The 12,674-nt window shown below is 44.3% G+C and overlaps 1 long non-coding RNA gene across 2 annotated transcripts; it reads left to right on the forward strand.

The window, feature by feature from the left end:
• Positions 1-5,362: 5,362 nt before the first annotated feature.
• Positions 5,363-10,626, forward strand: LOC309537403. 2 transcript variants are annotated; one of them, XR_014221892.1, is made up of 3 exons: positions 5,363-5,512; positions 8,798-10,031; positions 10,400-10,626. It is a non-coding gene; the product is annotated as an uncharacterized lncRNA (long non-coding RNA). The 2 variants fall into 2 exon arrangements; XR_014221893.1 differs by lacking the exon at positions 5,363-5,512 and adding an exon at positions 6,420-6,474.
• The last annotated feature ends 2,048 nt before the right edge of the window (positions 10,627-12,674 follow it).

Genomic DNA, 12,674 nt, shown 5'->3' on the forward strand with positions numbered 1-12,674 from the left:
ATCCTTTAACAATGTGAACAACACAACACCTACATCCCAATTCTTTTTTATTAAAAAATAACAGTAACAATAACAAAAAAGAATATCCCAGAACATTTTAGCTATCAAAAGACACCAGGAATGGGTGGTCCTTTCAAGTTGAGTGGAGCAATCAGTCTTTAGAGGAGGAGCAGAACAGATTGCAGGAAGGTGTGATTCCGGGGGAAGTGTAAGGTGAGAACTTTGTTTTTCTGAAAACCATGACAACGGAAGACACTGGGCACAGAGAAATACCACCTATGGAGTTGGCAGCCAAGAATGAATGAATAACATTAGTCAAACTTAAGTTGCACTTTCAATCATGAAAGGAGTTTTTGGGACGAATAAAGGTCAAGGTCCATGGCAGTAATTTCACAATAAACTAGTTGGGGTTTGGTTGTAAGGTATTTGGCAAACTGAATGATTTAGCAAGCCAATTTTGCACAAGGTGATTTCGAAAGCCAATGAATTCTAAAATTTCAGAGAGCTCAATCTCTACTCCCATCAACCCTAGTGAAGCATGGCCAATGGCCAAGGGTGACAAGAGTTTAGAGTTCAAAAAGTGAAATTCCGGACACAAAAGTTGTCAAGCTTTTTTCTTACTGCTTCCAACTGCAAGCTTGTAAAGAGCTTCTAATTCTGCAACATCTTGAGGGTACCAGCTTGATGGAAGGCTAAACCACAGCTTTGGCCTTCAGGGGCAGCAACGTGGGGAATCCTCGCTCAACACAACTAGAAATGTGGCTGAGATGAGTTGGACCTGCTTCCCATTCTCAGACTCTGAGCTCCATCCCTTTCTGGTATCACCTGGCTGGGCAGAGGTGGGGGAAAAGCAAAAATCACTGGCATCTATTCTTCTGCCCCACCCCACCTTACCAGGATTCTGGTGGAGCTGGGGTTTGTATGAATTTAAAGGTACTGCCCAAATCCCTGGCTGCTGGTCTTTAATCTCTTCATGATAAATTGCAGTTTCTTAATATAACAGCAGTTTTCTGAAATCATTACCACATCCTGGATGAATTCCTCTTAAACTTGCCTCATCTCCTTTAGCTATTCCCTAAAATGGTATCAAATATTTAAAAAGGAAAAAGAAACAACAATTGCAGAGGCTCTGTGCTGAAATAAGTAGTTTCTCATTAAAATGGAAATGCTATTTTAAGCGCAATGACCTAGGGTTAACCCCGGTATTGGAAATCCTATTAGACTGCAGAAATCCCTATTAGTTCATTTAAATTTTCCTGATTCTTGATGGACAAAGGACTCGGATCCAGATCTCATTTTCTACTAAAAAAGCTTTACAGAATTGTAGAGCTGTAGAGTTGGAAGGGACACCAAGGGTCATCTAGTCCAACCCCCTGCTAGGCAGTAATATCGCTCATATCCATAGGATGCACAGACAAAGCAAGGAGCACTGGTGCAGTAGGTGCAGGACATTGGCTAGGCGAGTGGAGGCACTGATCCACCAGCTGACATGCCCCCTGCATTCCTGTTATAAATGAGTGGGGCAAATGGGGCTTTAGCAGGGAGGCAGCTTTGGATTGATCAAGCAAATGAAAACCCACATGGGGGTTGGGGTTGAGCTCATGCCAACACTGGCATTTCCATGCCCCAGGCCATGCTGCCTTAGAATCGGACTGGGCATCCGTCATCTCAGTGGGCAGAGGCCAATGCCATACCCTCTAACATTTCTGTGAAGAAAATAGGGACATCCCATTCGGATATACGGCCTAGGACCCTCGTACCTACGGGACCGCCTCTCCTGGTATGCCCCACAGAGAAACTTACGGTCTTCAAATAAAAACAACTTGAAGGTCCCAGGCCACAGAGAAGTTAGGCTGGCCTCAACTAGAGCCAGGGCTTTTTCGGCTGTGGCTCCGATCTGGTGGAACACTCTGTCACAAGAGACTAGGGCCCTGCAGGACTTGACATCTTTCCGCAGGGCCTGCAAGACAGAGCTGTTCCACCAGGCCTTTGGCCAGGGCACAGCCTGACTCCCTCCCTCGGCAATCTTCGCGGAGCTCTGGCCCAATGGTTGCCAGTGGCTTGATTTGAATTAATTTTATAATGAATGATTTTAGAGTGTTGTTTGTGCTGTACTTTTGTACTGTTTTATTGTTGTTAGCCGCCCTGAGCCCGGCTTTGGCTGGGGAGGGCGGGATATAAATAATAATAATAATAATTATTATTATTATTATTATTATTATTATTATTATTATTATTATTATTCCACAATGATAAATTTACTGTTTATACACCTCTCATCTGACTGGGTTGCCCCAGACACTCTGGGCAGCTTCCAACATATATAAAAGCATAATAAAACATTAAACTTTAAAAAACAAACAGAAAACCCCCCTTCCCTATACAGGATTGCCTTGAATTGGCTCAGGAGTTGGATAACTCCATAACCTTCTGCATCTCTCCAATGAAAACAGGGACATCCTAAGGAAAATTGGGAAATTCCAGGATCAAATCAGAAACCAGGACGGCTTCTCTAAATCAGGAACCACCCTGGAAAATAGGGGCACTTGGAGGGTTGACAATGCAGATGAAGGCTCTGGTGGCGGAACAGCTGCAGCTCTCTTGCTTAATTAAAAACAGGAGCAGAAATTACAGCTTAGCCCAAGTTGCCTAAGGGAGTGGTATTGCAGTCCGACACGGCCGCAGCGAGTCAGGGTGGCCTCTTTATTGGTGTTTCGCAACTTTCTGACTTGTTGCAGGACCTTAGCCACACCTTAGCAGAGTATACGCAGAGTTCAAGAAAGCAATTGGCAATCGGCTGCAGACAGGATGGACGAAGCAGGAACCAGTAACTTGTACTTAAAGGTGTTTATTATATACAGTGGACTATTTACAGGATCTTTAACTTGCTCTCTCTTACACGACTCACAACTCTCAACCTCCAACTCCTACTCTTGACTGAACACATTCCAGTTAGTAGGCCATAAATCATTATTCCCGTGAGAGAGCTTGACCAATCATGGAGCTGTCTCCATGCCTCTGTATCACCAGGCAGACTTTACTCCTTTACATTGCCTTGGCTGTCGGCCAAACCCTAATTAACTCTGTGTGAAGCTGCACATATTCAGATTCCCAAAACTCTTGACTTCACCACAGCCAGGGAAGACATCACTTCCTCCTCTACTGGCCATGCTGGCTGCTGGTGCTTGTCCGTGGTTGTAGCTCATAGCAGGTGAGCCAGAGGGCAGGGTTTTGGAAGAAGACCAGAAGGAAACAAGATCCACTCTCTGGTTATACAAGCCCAGGCCTCATTTGTTGCTGGATTCCAGAGGGTCTGGTCGATTCAGGATACACACCCAATGCCTATGCCAAAGCCTGCTAACATCTATAATCAACAAAGTTGTGACCTGTTGAAATCCCGTTTAGTTGCCCTGTGGCTATGGCATCTTTATCATGCCTTCACCCAGGGGCTTAGCTAGCTGATTTGGCATGCGGAGCGGCAGGGGCAGGGTGATCCACCCAGGGGGGCACCATGGCGAGCTGCCCACAGAGTCTGCCTGGTGGACGCAAGCCCCACGCTGCAGTATTGGGCAGCGCAGGGCCCTGAGCCACTGCGTCACTCCCAGGAAAGAGGCGTGGCTCGGGCGTGCTGCAGACCAAGCCCTGCGGTAAGTGCCGCCCCCTGCGGTGTGCCATTTTGTTACCCCCTCGGGGATGAAACCTGGGGTGGACCACACACCCTTCACCCCCTTCCTATGCCCCTGCCTTCATCCCACTGCGCCTGGCTCCCCTGTACCCAGATCCACAGGTAGAGACTGCCTTTAAATAGGGACACGTACTGGGGAAGGAGAGGGAAAATCATTTGAATTTCACTTACTGATTTGAACAAAACATCCAACTCCTGGCTGTGGGTCTCTGGTCTAATAATGCATTTCAGCAGGCCTTTCCAATGAATACCACAATTTCTGCAACTTGGACCACAATGTCTAAAGTTTCAACATCTCATTCCAAGAAATGTACAGTCCCTAAAACTGCACCACAGTTCCACAACTTAGCAACTGCCCCAGAGAAGGCCCTCTCCTGGGTCACCATACCCCAAGCTTCTGAGGGCAGTGGGACAACCCAGAGGGCCACATCTGCTGACCTTAGCACCTGTGTGCTCCACCTGTAGGGAAGGAGGTGGCCTTTTAGGTATTTGGGCCCCGAGTCTTCTAAAGCCCTAAACACGAATGTGAGTACCTTGAATTGGATCTGGAAATTGCACCTGGCTGTTTTAAAACAGGGCTTATGTGAGATGGGCCAATAATCTGATTGCTGCATTTTGTACCAATTGAAGTTTTTTTGAGTCATCTTCAAGGGCAGCCCCACGTAGAGAAAATAAAAAAAATGCCTAGAAGTTACCAGAGCAGGAAGTACAATGACCTAGTCACCTCTGTCCAAATAGTGTCACAACTGGCAAATCTGCCGGAGCTGAAAAAAGGCACCCTTAGCCACTGAGCTCACCTGAGCCTTCAGTGATGGTGTTGAATCCAGAACTTGGAACTGTGTAGGACATTGCAGAACATCTCTATCTCCATAGCTAGTTCCTTGAAACAGCCCTGGAGGTAGGAATGGAATCACTGAAGCACAGTTCCCACAACTCCCAAACCCTGGAGATGCACCCATAGGATACAATGGTCAACAGTATCAAAAGTCGCTGAAAGATCAAGGTGAATGAGCAGTCCCCACCATCTCTTTCCCAATAAATGTCATTAACCAGGGCTTTTCAGGGAGTTTTAAAGTACAGACCTGTGCCTAGAAAAGTGGTTCAACCAGGGTCTGGATAAGCTCTTAATTACATAGACAGTCGTACCTTGGTTCCCGAACGGCTTAGTTGCTGAACAAATCAGCTCCCAAACACCGCAAACCTGGAAGTAAGTGTTCCGATTTGTGAAAGTTTTTGGGAAGCCAAACTTCCAATGCAGCTTCCACTTGAGTTCAGGAAGCTCCTGAAGCCAATCAGAAGCCGCGCCTTGGTTTTTGATCGGTTTTGGGAGTCAAACGGACTCCCAGAACAGATTAAGTTTGAGAACCAAGGTTCCACTGTACATTGAAGGATCACCTCTCCTGCTACTGCAGGATTATGCTTATGACTAACTCTTACTTCGAGTCATACCTACACCACAAAATGCTCTCTTTCCATTGCTACTAATAATTTTGCCTTTTAAGAAATCGCCTAATAAAAAACACATATTGTACATCATAGCTATGCAAGCTGCAAAGTTCTATGTGGCAATCTGAATGCTTGTGAAGTTCTGGAGAAAGAAAGTAGTTCCTTATTTACTAAGTTCTAGGAGAAAGCAGATAGTTCCTTATTTACATTGGCTGGTTTATAGATTTTGCACAGTGTCATACTAGGGCTGTCAGTTAGCAGGATTTCCTGTTTAGAACTATCAGGTATAACATCTTAGGACATTGGCTGAGCCATTAAAGGATAAGCTGCTATAGAAGCCCAGCTCCTGTGAATACTGAACTAGTCAGATGCATTCAGTAGGTGAGTGAGATCACTTCCTTTCTTTGCTGAGTTAGTGTTGCTTTGATGTTGGGAGAGGCTAACAACCTTCATGCCTGGTGCTCCTTGGCCCGCAGAAGAGCCAATGGAATTTATTTTGTAAGATTTACATGCCACTTGGTAGGAAGATAAAAGTTCAAACCTCAAAACTATACAGCCAGTGGAAGTGACTGGAGAGCTTTGGTGCCCTCCAGATGTTTTGGACTACAACCACAGCTGGGACTTATGGCAGCTGTAGTTCAAAGCATCTAGAGGATGCCATGTTGGCAAAGAATGAGTTAAGGTGTGATCAACTTTTGGAGTTCTATAGCACAACACGACAAATTAAGGGCAAATGTCTGCACCTTCATTCTCTTATACCTGCTTTTTCTTTTCTTTTAGCTTTAGGCTTTTTTTGGCCTTTACGTTTAAAGAACAGAATTGTTGAGCAAAATAAATTAATCAGTTCACATTCCACTGTGTATGTTGACGTTTTACTAGTCCTCTTAAGCATATCTTATAATTTAGCAGAGCAGCTTCTAACATTCTGAATGCTGATATCTTTTTGACTACAATCATTTGAAGGAACCTGAGCTGAACTGTCAACTCAATGGGAACTGACTAACTTTGTTTTGTAAAGCGATGAGAAAAAAGTGGAATTAATTCCTTGTGAAACATCTTGAACTAGCCAAAAGAGCTTTTTGTATAACCGTAGTTGTAGCTGTTTGAAAGAAATGGAGTTAGAACGATTACAATTTGTTGGGCTGGGGGAGCCAGAATTCGTATGTCATCATGCAGGCTCAAGAAGGTACGTTGTAGATGTTCAAGGAGCAAATGATCAGAGCACCAGGGGAAGGGGGAACTTATATGGAATCTGCAGATTACCTGAACCACTTTCTTCTGCTGTTTTGTAGTCATGGCAAGGAGGCTGCTGCTGCTTTGGAACTGGCTAGTGCTCCTATATGGTGAGTTTGGTACTAACCAGCAACTGGCAGGTTGACCCTACAAGGGAGATTTTTCTTGTACTGTTGTCTCTGTAGGGCAGTTGCAGATGCTGACAGAACAGGGACTTACTCACAGCCTGGCACATTTTTCATTGACTGAAAAATCTACTCCATGACTGTGGCTATCTGGCACAGAGCCTACTGTAAGGTTACCAGTTTTTTTCAGTGAATCCAGGGACACTTTTCAACTTCAATGGATTTTATATGGGGACTGATTTGTAAATCTGGGGACTGTCCCCGGGAAACGGGGACGTCTGGTAACCTTAGACTGTTGGCCGTGTTAACACATGCCCAATCCCTACCATGGTGGGGAACCTATGTCCAAAGTTGTTGGACTCCACCTCCCATCACTGCCAATGGTCAGGAACAACAGTGCCAAGTAAAGGGGGCCAAGAGGAGTGCCCCCAAAAAAATTCAGTGAAGGGCCTGAGACCCCTCAAAGTTCCATGTATCCACACCAAACATCAGCATGCTCCGTGACATCAGCATGCACTATGGCATTTGACACAGGACAAGCATGCGGCAGGGCATGCTGATGTCATGCACATCTGCCATGGGGCGTGCTGGTGTCATTTGCACATGCCGCATGGTGTGCTGACATTGCACAGCCTGTGGCTCATCTCAGGCAAATTGCCACATCTGTTTCTGTTTTCCCTGGCCTCTGAATTTGCTGAGGTCAAACAGGTACGAGGTGAACAGCAGCAGCTTCAGTTCCTGGGGAGCTGCCCTGGTCTGGCTGTTGCTCTGCAGCTTACCTGGGGCACCTTGCTCACCTGCCTGTCTGGGGCACTTGTTCACTCACTGAGCTCCTGCCTGCCTCCTTGCCCTGTCTCCCTCCTCCTCCAACACTGCTGTCCCATCATCATGCTGCAGTTTGTAGCACCACCTGTGGGTAGCTATACAAACAGCAGCATGACAACTTCCTTATATTTTATTATTTAGTAAATATCAACCTGCTCTTTAAACACAGGTTTGCTAGTTAAAGTTAAGAAGTTCCCAGCAAATTAAGTACACCCCTTGCCCCAGATTGCTTTGGTGACAGCAGTCACCAAATTAAAAGACGCCTGCTTCTTGGGAGAAAAGCAATGACAAACCTAGACAGCATCTTAAAAAGCAGAGACATCACCTTGCCAACAAAGGTCCATATCGTTAAAGCTATGGTTTTCCCAGTAGTGATGTATGGAAGTGAGAGCTGGACCATAAAGAAGGCTGATCACAGAAGAATGGATGCTTTTGAATTACGGTGCTGGAGGAGACTCTTGAGAGTCCCATGGACTGCAAGAAGATCCAACCTCTCCATTCGTGAAGCTGAAGCTCCAATACTTTGGCTACCTCATGAGAAGAGAAGACTCCCTGGAAAAGACCTCGATGTTGGGAAAGATGGAGGGCACAAGGAGAAGGGGACAACAGAGGACGAGATGGTTGGACAGTGTTCTCGAAACTACCAGCATGAGTTTGACCAAGCTGCGGAAGGCAGTGGAAGACAGGAGTGCCTGGTGTGCTCTGATCCATGGGGTCACAAAGAGTTGGACATGACTAAACGATTAAACAACAACATATTTTAAAACCTCATTTTTTCAATAAAACAATAGTCTCTTTGCCAAATATTAATTAGCCATGTTTCCAATTCATGTCACTCTCGTTTTTTCCGATGTGTGACATAAAGTTATATGAACTGCTGTCTATTATAAAATGTCTAGATGTGAAAGAGGAGGCTTGTTTGGTATCCAAAGGATGCCTAACTAGGAAGGAGAGAGCATCACATCTTATGGCTACGTTTGGCTTTAAAATGGTGCCAGCCACCAAAAGTTTGTCATTTTCTTCTTCTGTGAAATAGTTTCTGGAAAAATCTTATTCTGTTGTCCAAGTGCGATGGGGGAAAGAGATTATTTTGAATTCTGCTGGCAAGAGTGTCAGACAATTGAAACTTAGAATCATAGAATTGTAGAGCTATAAGATATATTGAGGGTAATTATGGGGATTGGGTGGTATAGAAAGGAGTGGCATGTAGATAATCATATCTTGGTGGATTATTTCTAGGAATTGTCAGGTGCTCTTCTGTTTACTTTTAGGTTTACACATGATAAGGGAAGGTGGCAGAGGTTTATAGTGAAAGGAAGGAACACGTTTACCAGATGCTCTTTCAATTCAGCTTGCTTAGAACAAGAGGGACTAGGTAGTGAAGTTTCTCTTCAGGCCTCTCAAGACCACAAACAAAACTTCTTAGAGCACAGCTTTAAGTTGTTTGCACTTGACTGATTATCCCTTTCAATCTGCCTTTCAGGATATTGTGGAGCAAGTACCTGTGGGAAAGAACTTGTCACAGCCTTCCTGAAGAACTACTTGCCAAGCCTGCACAATGTTTCATTTGAGCTGCTTATCACTGGATATCAACCTGCCACCACCGTCACAGTCACAGTGAACAAGTCTACATTCCAGAAAACGGTTTCTGTCAATGAGAAAGAGACTGTGTCCGTTGTGGTCCCAGCCTCCGCAGAGATGAGGGGGGGGCAATGTTTTTGATCAGACTGTGTGGATTCAAGCTGACAAAGACGTCTCTGTCTTTTCCGTCAATTATAAGGCTGTCACAAGTGCTGCCACAGTTGTGCACCCAGTCCAACAGCTGGGCACATTGTATTATATGGTAACCCCAGCAGGCAATCACACGCCACACAATTTCAAAGAATTTGCAGTTGTAGCCCATAAATCTCCCACTCGAGTTACTATTCACCCGAAAGGGGCTGTGACATTCAAAGGGAAGGGTTATCCTGCAGGAAGCAAGCTTGTTGTTGACCTCAAAGCCTTCCAAGCAATCCAGCTGCAAAGCTCAGTTGATTTATCAGGCACCAAGGTTGAATCAGTTGCGTCCGTGGCTGTTTTGAGTGGGCACAGCTGCGCCATGCAATTCACAACTTGCGACCATGTTGTTGAGCAGCTCTTGCCTGTTTCCAGCTGGGGTACCAACTTCATAGTTCCCACCCCCCTCAACTTCCAAACCAAATTTGACGTTGTGTATGTCATTGCTTCCCAAAATACCTTGATCAAATACCATTCTGGAACCACTCAGGGTTCCCGACAGGCAAAGGCTGGGCAAGTCATCTAGTTCAAAATGCAACCCTCTCAGCCACTTTACTTCTCTGCCAATGCAGGAATCCAGGTCCTTTTCTTCTATACTGGTGCCAAAAACCAAAATGTCATGCATGAATCATTCCTCATCAATATTCCAGCCTTAACCAGCTATTGTACATCGTATCGCATTGGTGGGATAAGACGGTTTGCGAATTTTGCTGTGGTCATAGCCAAAACCTCGGTTTCCAGTGGGATCAGATTAGAGAAGAAAGTCTTTACAAACACTGAGTGGAGACCAATTCCTGGGACAGAATATTCTTTTGCTCAGCTCAGTTTGGGCAGAAATGCTAGTGCTGTCTCTGTAGAGCATCCCAGTACTCCTTTTGGACTCTTGATCTTTGGAGTCTCACCTTTCATTGGCATTGGTTCCACAGCCCTTTGCTCCTGTGGTAAGTATCCCAATCTGTGCATAATATATGGCCGGGGAGGGCAGCGTATAAATAAAATTTATTATTATTATTAGTCTTCTGTGCTACTAGACTGCATGATTAAAGTAAGCTACATCTTATTTAAATATCCCTATATCCTGTGGCTTCTCCCACTCCCAATATTTCCACCTTTTTGTCTTCCAGCACTGCATGTCAGCTTTTAACATTACTGTAGCATCGCCCATTGTCAAACAAAGTGGCCACTTCTGGGCAGTAACTGAAGGCCATTTTACCTGTTGTTAAATTCTTGCTATTCTTCTCCTCCTCACAGCCTTGCCTTGCCCTCAGAATAGCCACTATGAGTTCTGCGGCAATGCCTGCCCCGCCAGCTGCGCCGACCGCTATGCTCCCTCTGCCTGCAAACAGCCATGCGTGGAAACCTGCCAGTGCAACGATGGCTACGTCCTCAGCGTCAACAAGTGTGTGCCTGTTGGGAGCTGTGGCTGCACCTACAATGGGCTCTACTACAAAGCCAGAGAAGAATTCTGGGCTGATGAGACCTGTGGTTCCCGCTGCACATTTGATCCCACCCTGGGCATTGCGGTGTGCAAACAAGCTAGCTGCAGTCAGTGAGCAGTGTACTGTGGTCGTTGTAAAAAATTTTTATTAATCAATTTCCACATAACAAATTATCAAACCATATAATCACAAACATTATTTTTCCCCCTACCCCCCCCCACCAAGAACTTCCCTCAGCTCCTCTCCCTGATTTCTCTTCACATATTTTCTCTGCATATTATAAAATTGTACATATACTTACATGTCTATCCATCATGTTATCAACCAATAAATTTATTTATGTTTATTCAAAACCTGCCAAGGAGTCCAGTTCGTTTTGTTTTCTTTTTAAATAGTTTCTTAAAAGTTCTCATCCCTCCTTAAAGTCACAGTTGTCCTTTTCTTGCAGTTTATATGTCAGTTTAGCCAGATCTGCGTAATTCATCAATTTCTCTCGCTACTGTTCTTTCGTCGAGGTTTGCTCATTCTTCCATCCTTGTGCTATCAAGACTCTTGCCGCTGTTGTAGCGTACATAAATAAATTCTTTATTTTCCTTGGCAGGTCTTGTCCTACAATCCCTAACAAAAAATGCTTCTGGTTTTTTTACAAATGTCATTTTAAACATTTTCTTCATTTCATTATATATCATTTCCCATTTTTTTTTAACTTCTCTACATTCCCACCTGCAGTGTACTGTGATCAATGGGGGTTGTCATCCCCTAAACATTGCTACTTGTTCAGCAGCCATGGGCCCTCACTATTCACCCTAGGCTATGAAATGTGCAATTCTCTTTGGTCATTATCTTAGCTCTGTTGATCTAGGATTCAGAGCTGAACATTTGTTGTGAATTTTATGATTGTATAAATGTATGGTGTTCTGATTGTTTTATTGCATGCCACTGTGATTTTTTTGTGTGTGAGTTGGTGGTGCCGAAATATTGTTATAAACAAAACAGAAAACGATCAATAATTTCCTTGTTATATGACAAGATTTGCATACCACTTCCCTGACAAAAAAACTTGTAAACATATTGTTCACTTGTTTATAAGATTTCTTTGCCAGCGTCCACCATAAGGTCCTGGGTTGGGTTACAAAAATAGAATATAGAGCTGTAAAAATAGATAGAACCATTGCAATTATTAAATGAGTAAAGCTGTTCCAAATGGAAGAGAACAGTGTAAAGTTAGCAAGAGAGGTGGGCCCCACCAAACAATGCTTTATTGCATAAAGCAATAAAGAATATAAAAAAGCAGCATAAAAATATACATATATGTATATACACTCTGGCTTTCCCAAAGTAACCAGCACATATGCAGAGACATACAACAATACGTATTGCTATATCAAAATGCTTGTGTATTAATAAAACAGAGGAACCATCTGTAAATCCCCCGAATACCCTTCGTCACCTTCATCCATTTCTTCCCCTGTGCTCATAGTTTCCTTTAATTTCCTTACAACTTGTTTTGTTACGATAAAAGGAGATCATTATTTGCCAGCTATCCTGTTCCCTCAGGGCACCATCTGCTTCCACTCCCCTTCTTGCAAACAATGACGAGCGAATGTTGGCTTTGCAGGCTCTAATGGTCCACGCAGGCCTCAGACTCCTAATCTGGGCACAGTCCAGGGCGATCCTGAACCTCCTTTTACACAAACACATGAAATTTGGCTTCCCCATTTGTTTGTTTAACTTGGCAACCAGCTCACTGGAATCTGCTGGTTTGGAGTGGGATGTTCAGACTTCAGACCTATGTCCTGCGGTTTCTGGTAACCCTTTGGGGTCTTGCTCATTGCACCAGATTTGCTAACTATGTCACTGCCCTGACACCCAATAAATAATTTATCTTCTGTCGTTGGCTTAGACACGGTCAATTGTGAGCAGGTTGGTTTGGGGGATGCCAGAATATGTTATCATTTCTTCCTATTAATCACCAGTGGCTTTCCCATGGCCAAAACATTTCACAACCAAAGACATGACTGCAGTCTCATCGGGAAAAGGGCTGGTCCAGGAATCTCAGGTCCCAAGTTGGTTGTTATCTTCACAGCCCATTATAATTTAAATCTATTCTGGTAAAAAAAAAAGAATCCATCAACCCTCAAGTCC

This window comes from Podarcis vaucheri (genome assembly GCF_965113315.1).
Source record: "Podarcis vaucheri genome assembly, chromosome: 7".
In the NCBI taxonomy this organism is placed as follows: Eukaryota; Metazoa; Chordata; class Lepidosauria; order Squamata; family Lacertidae; genus Podarcis; species Podarcis vaucheri.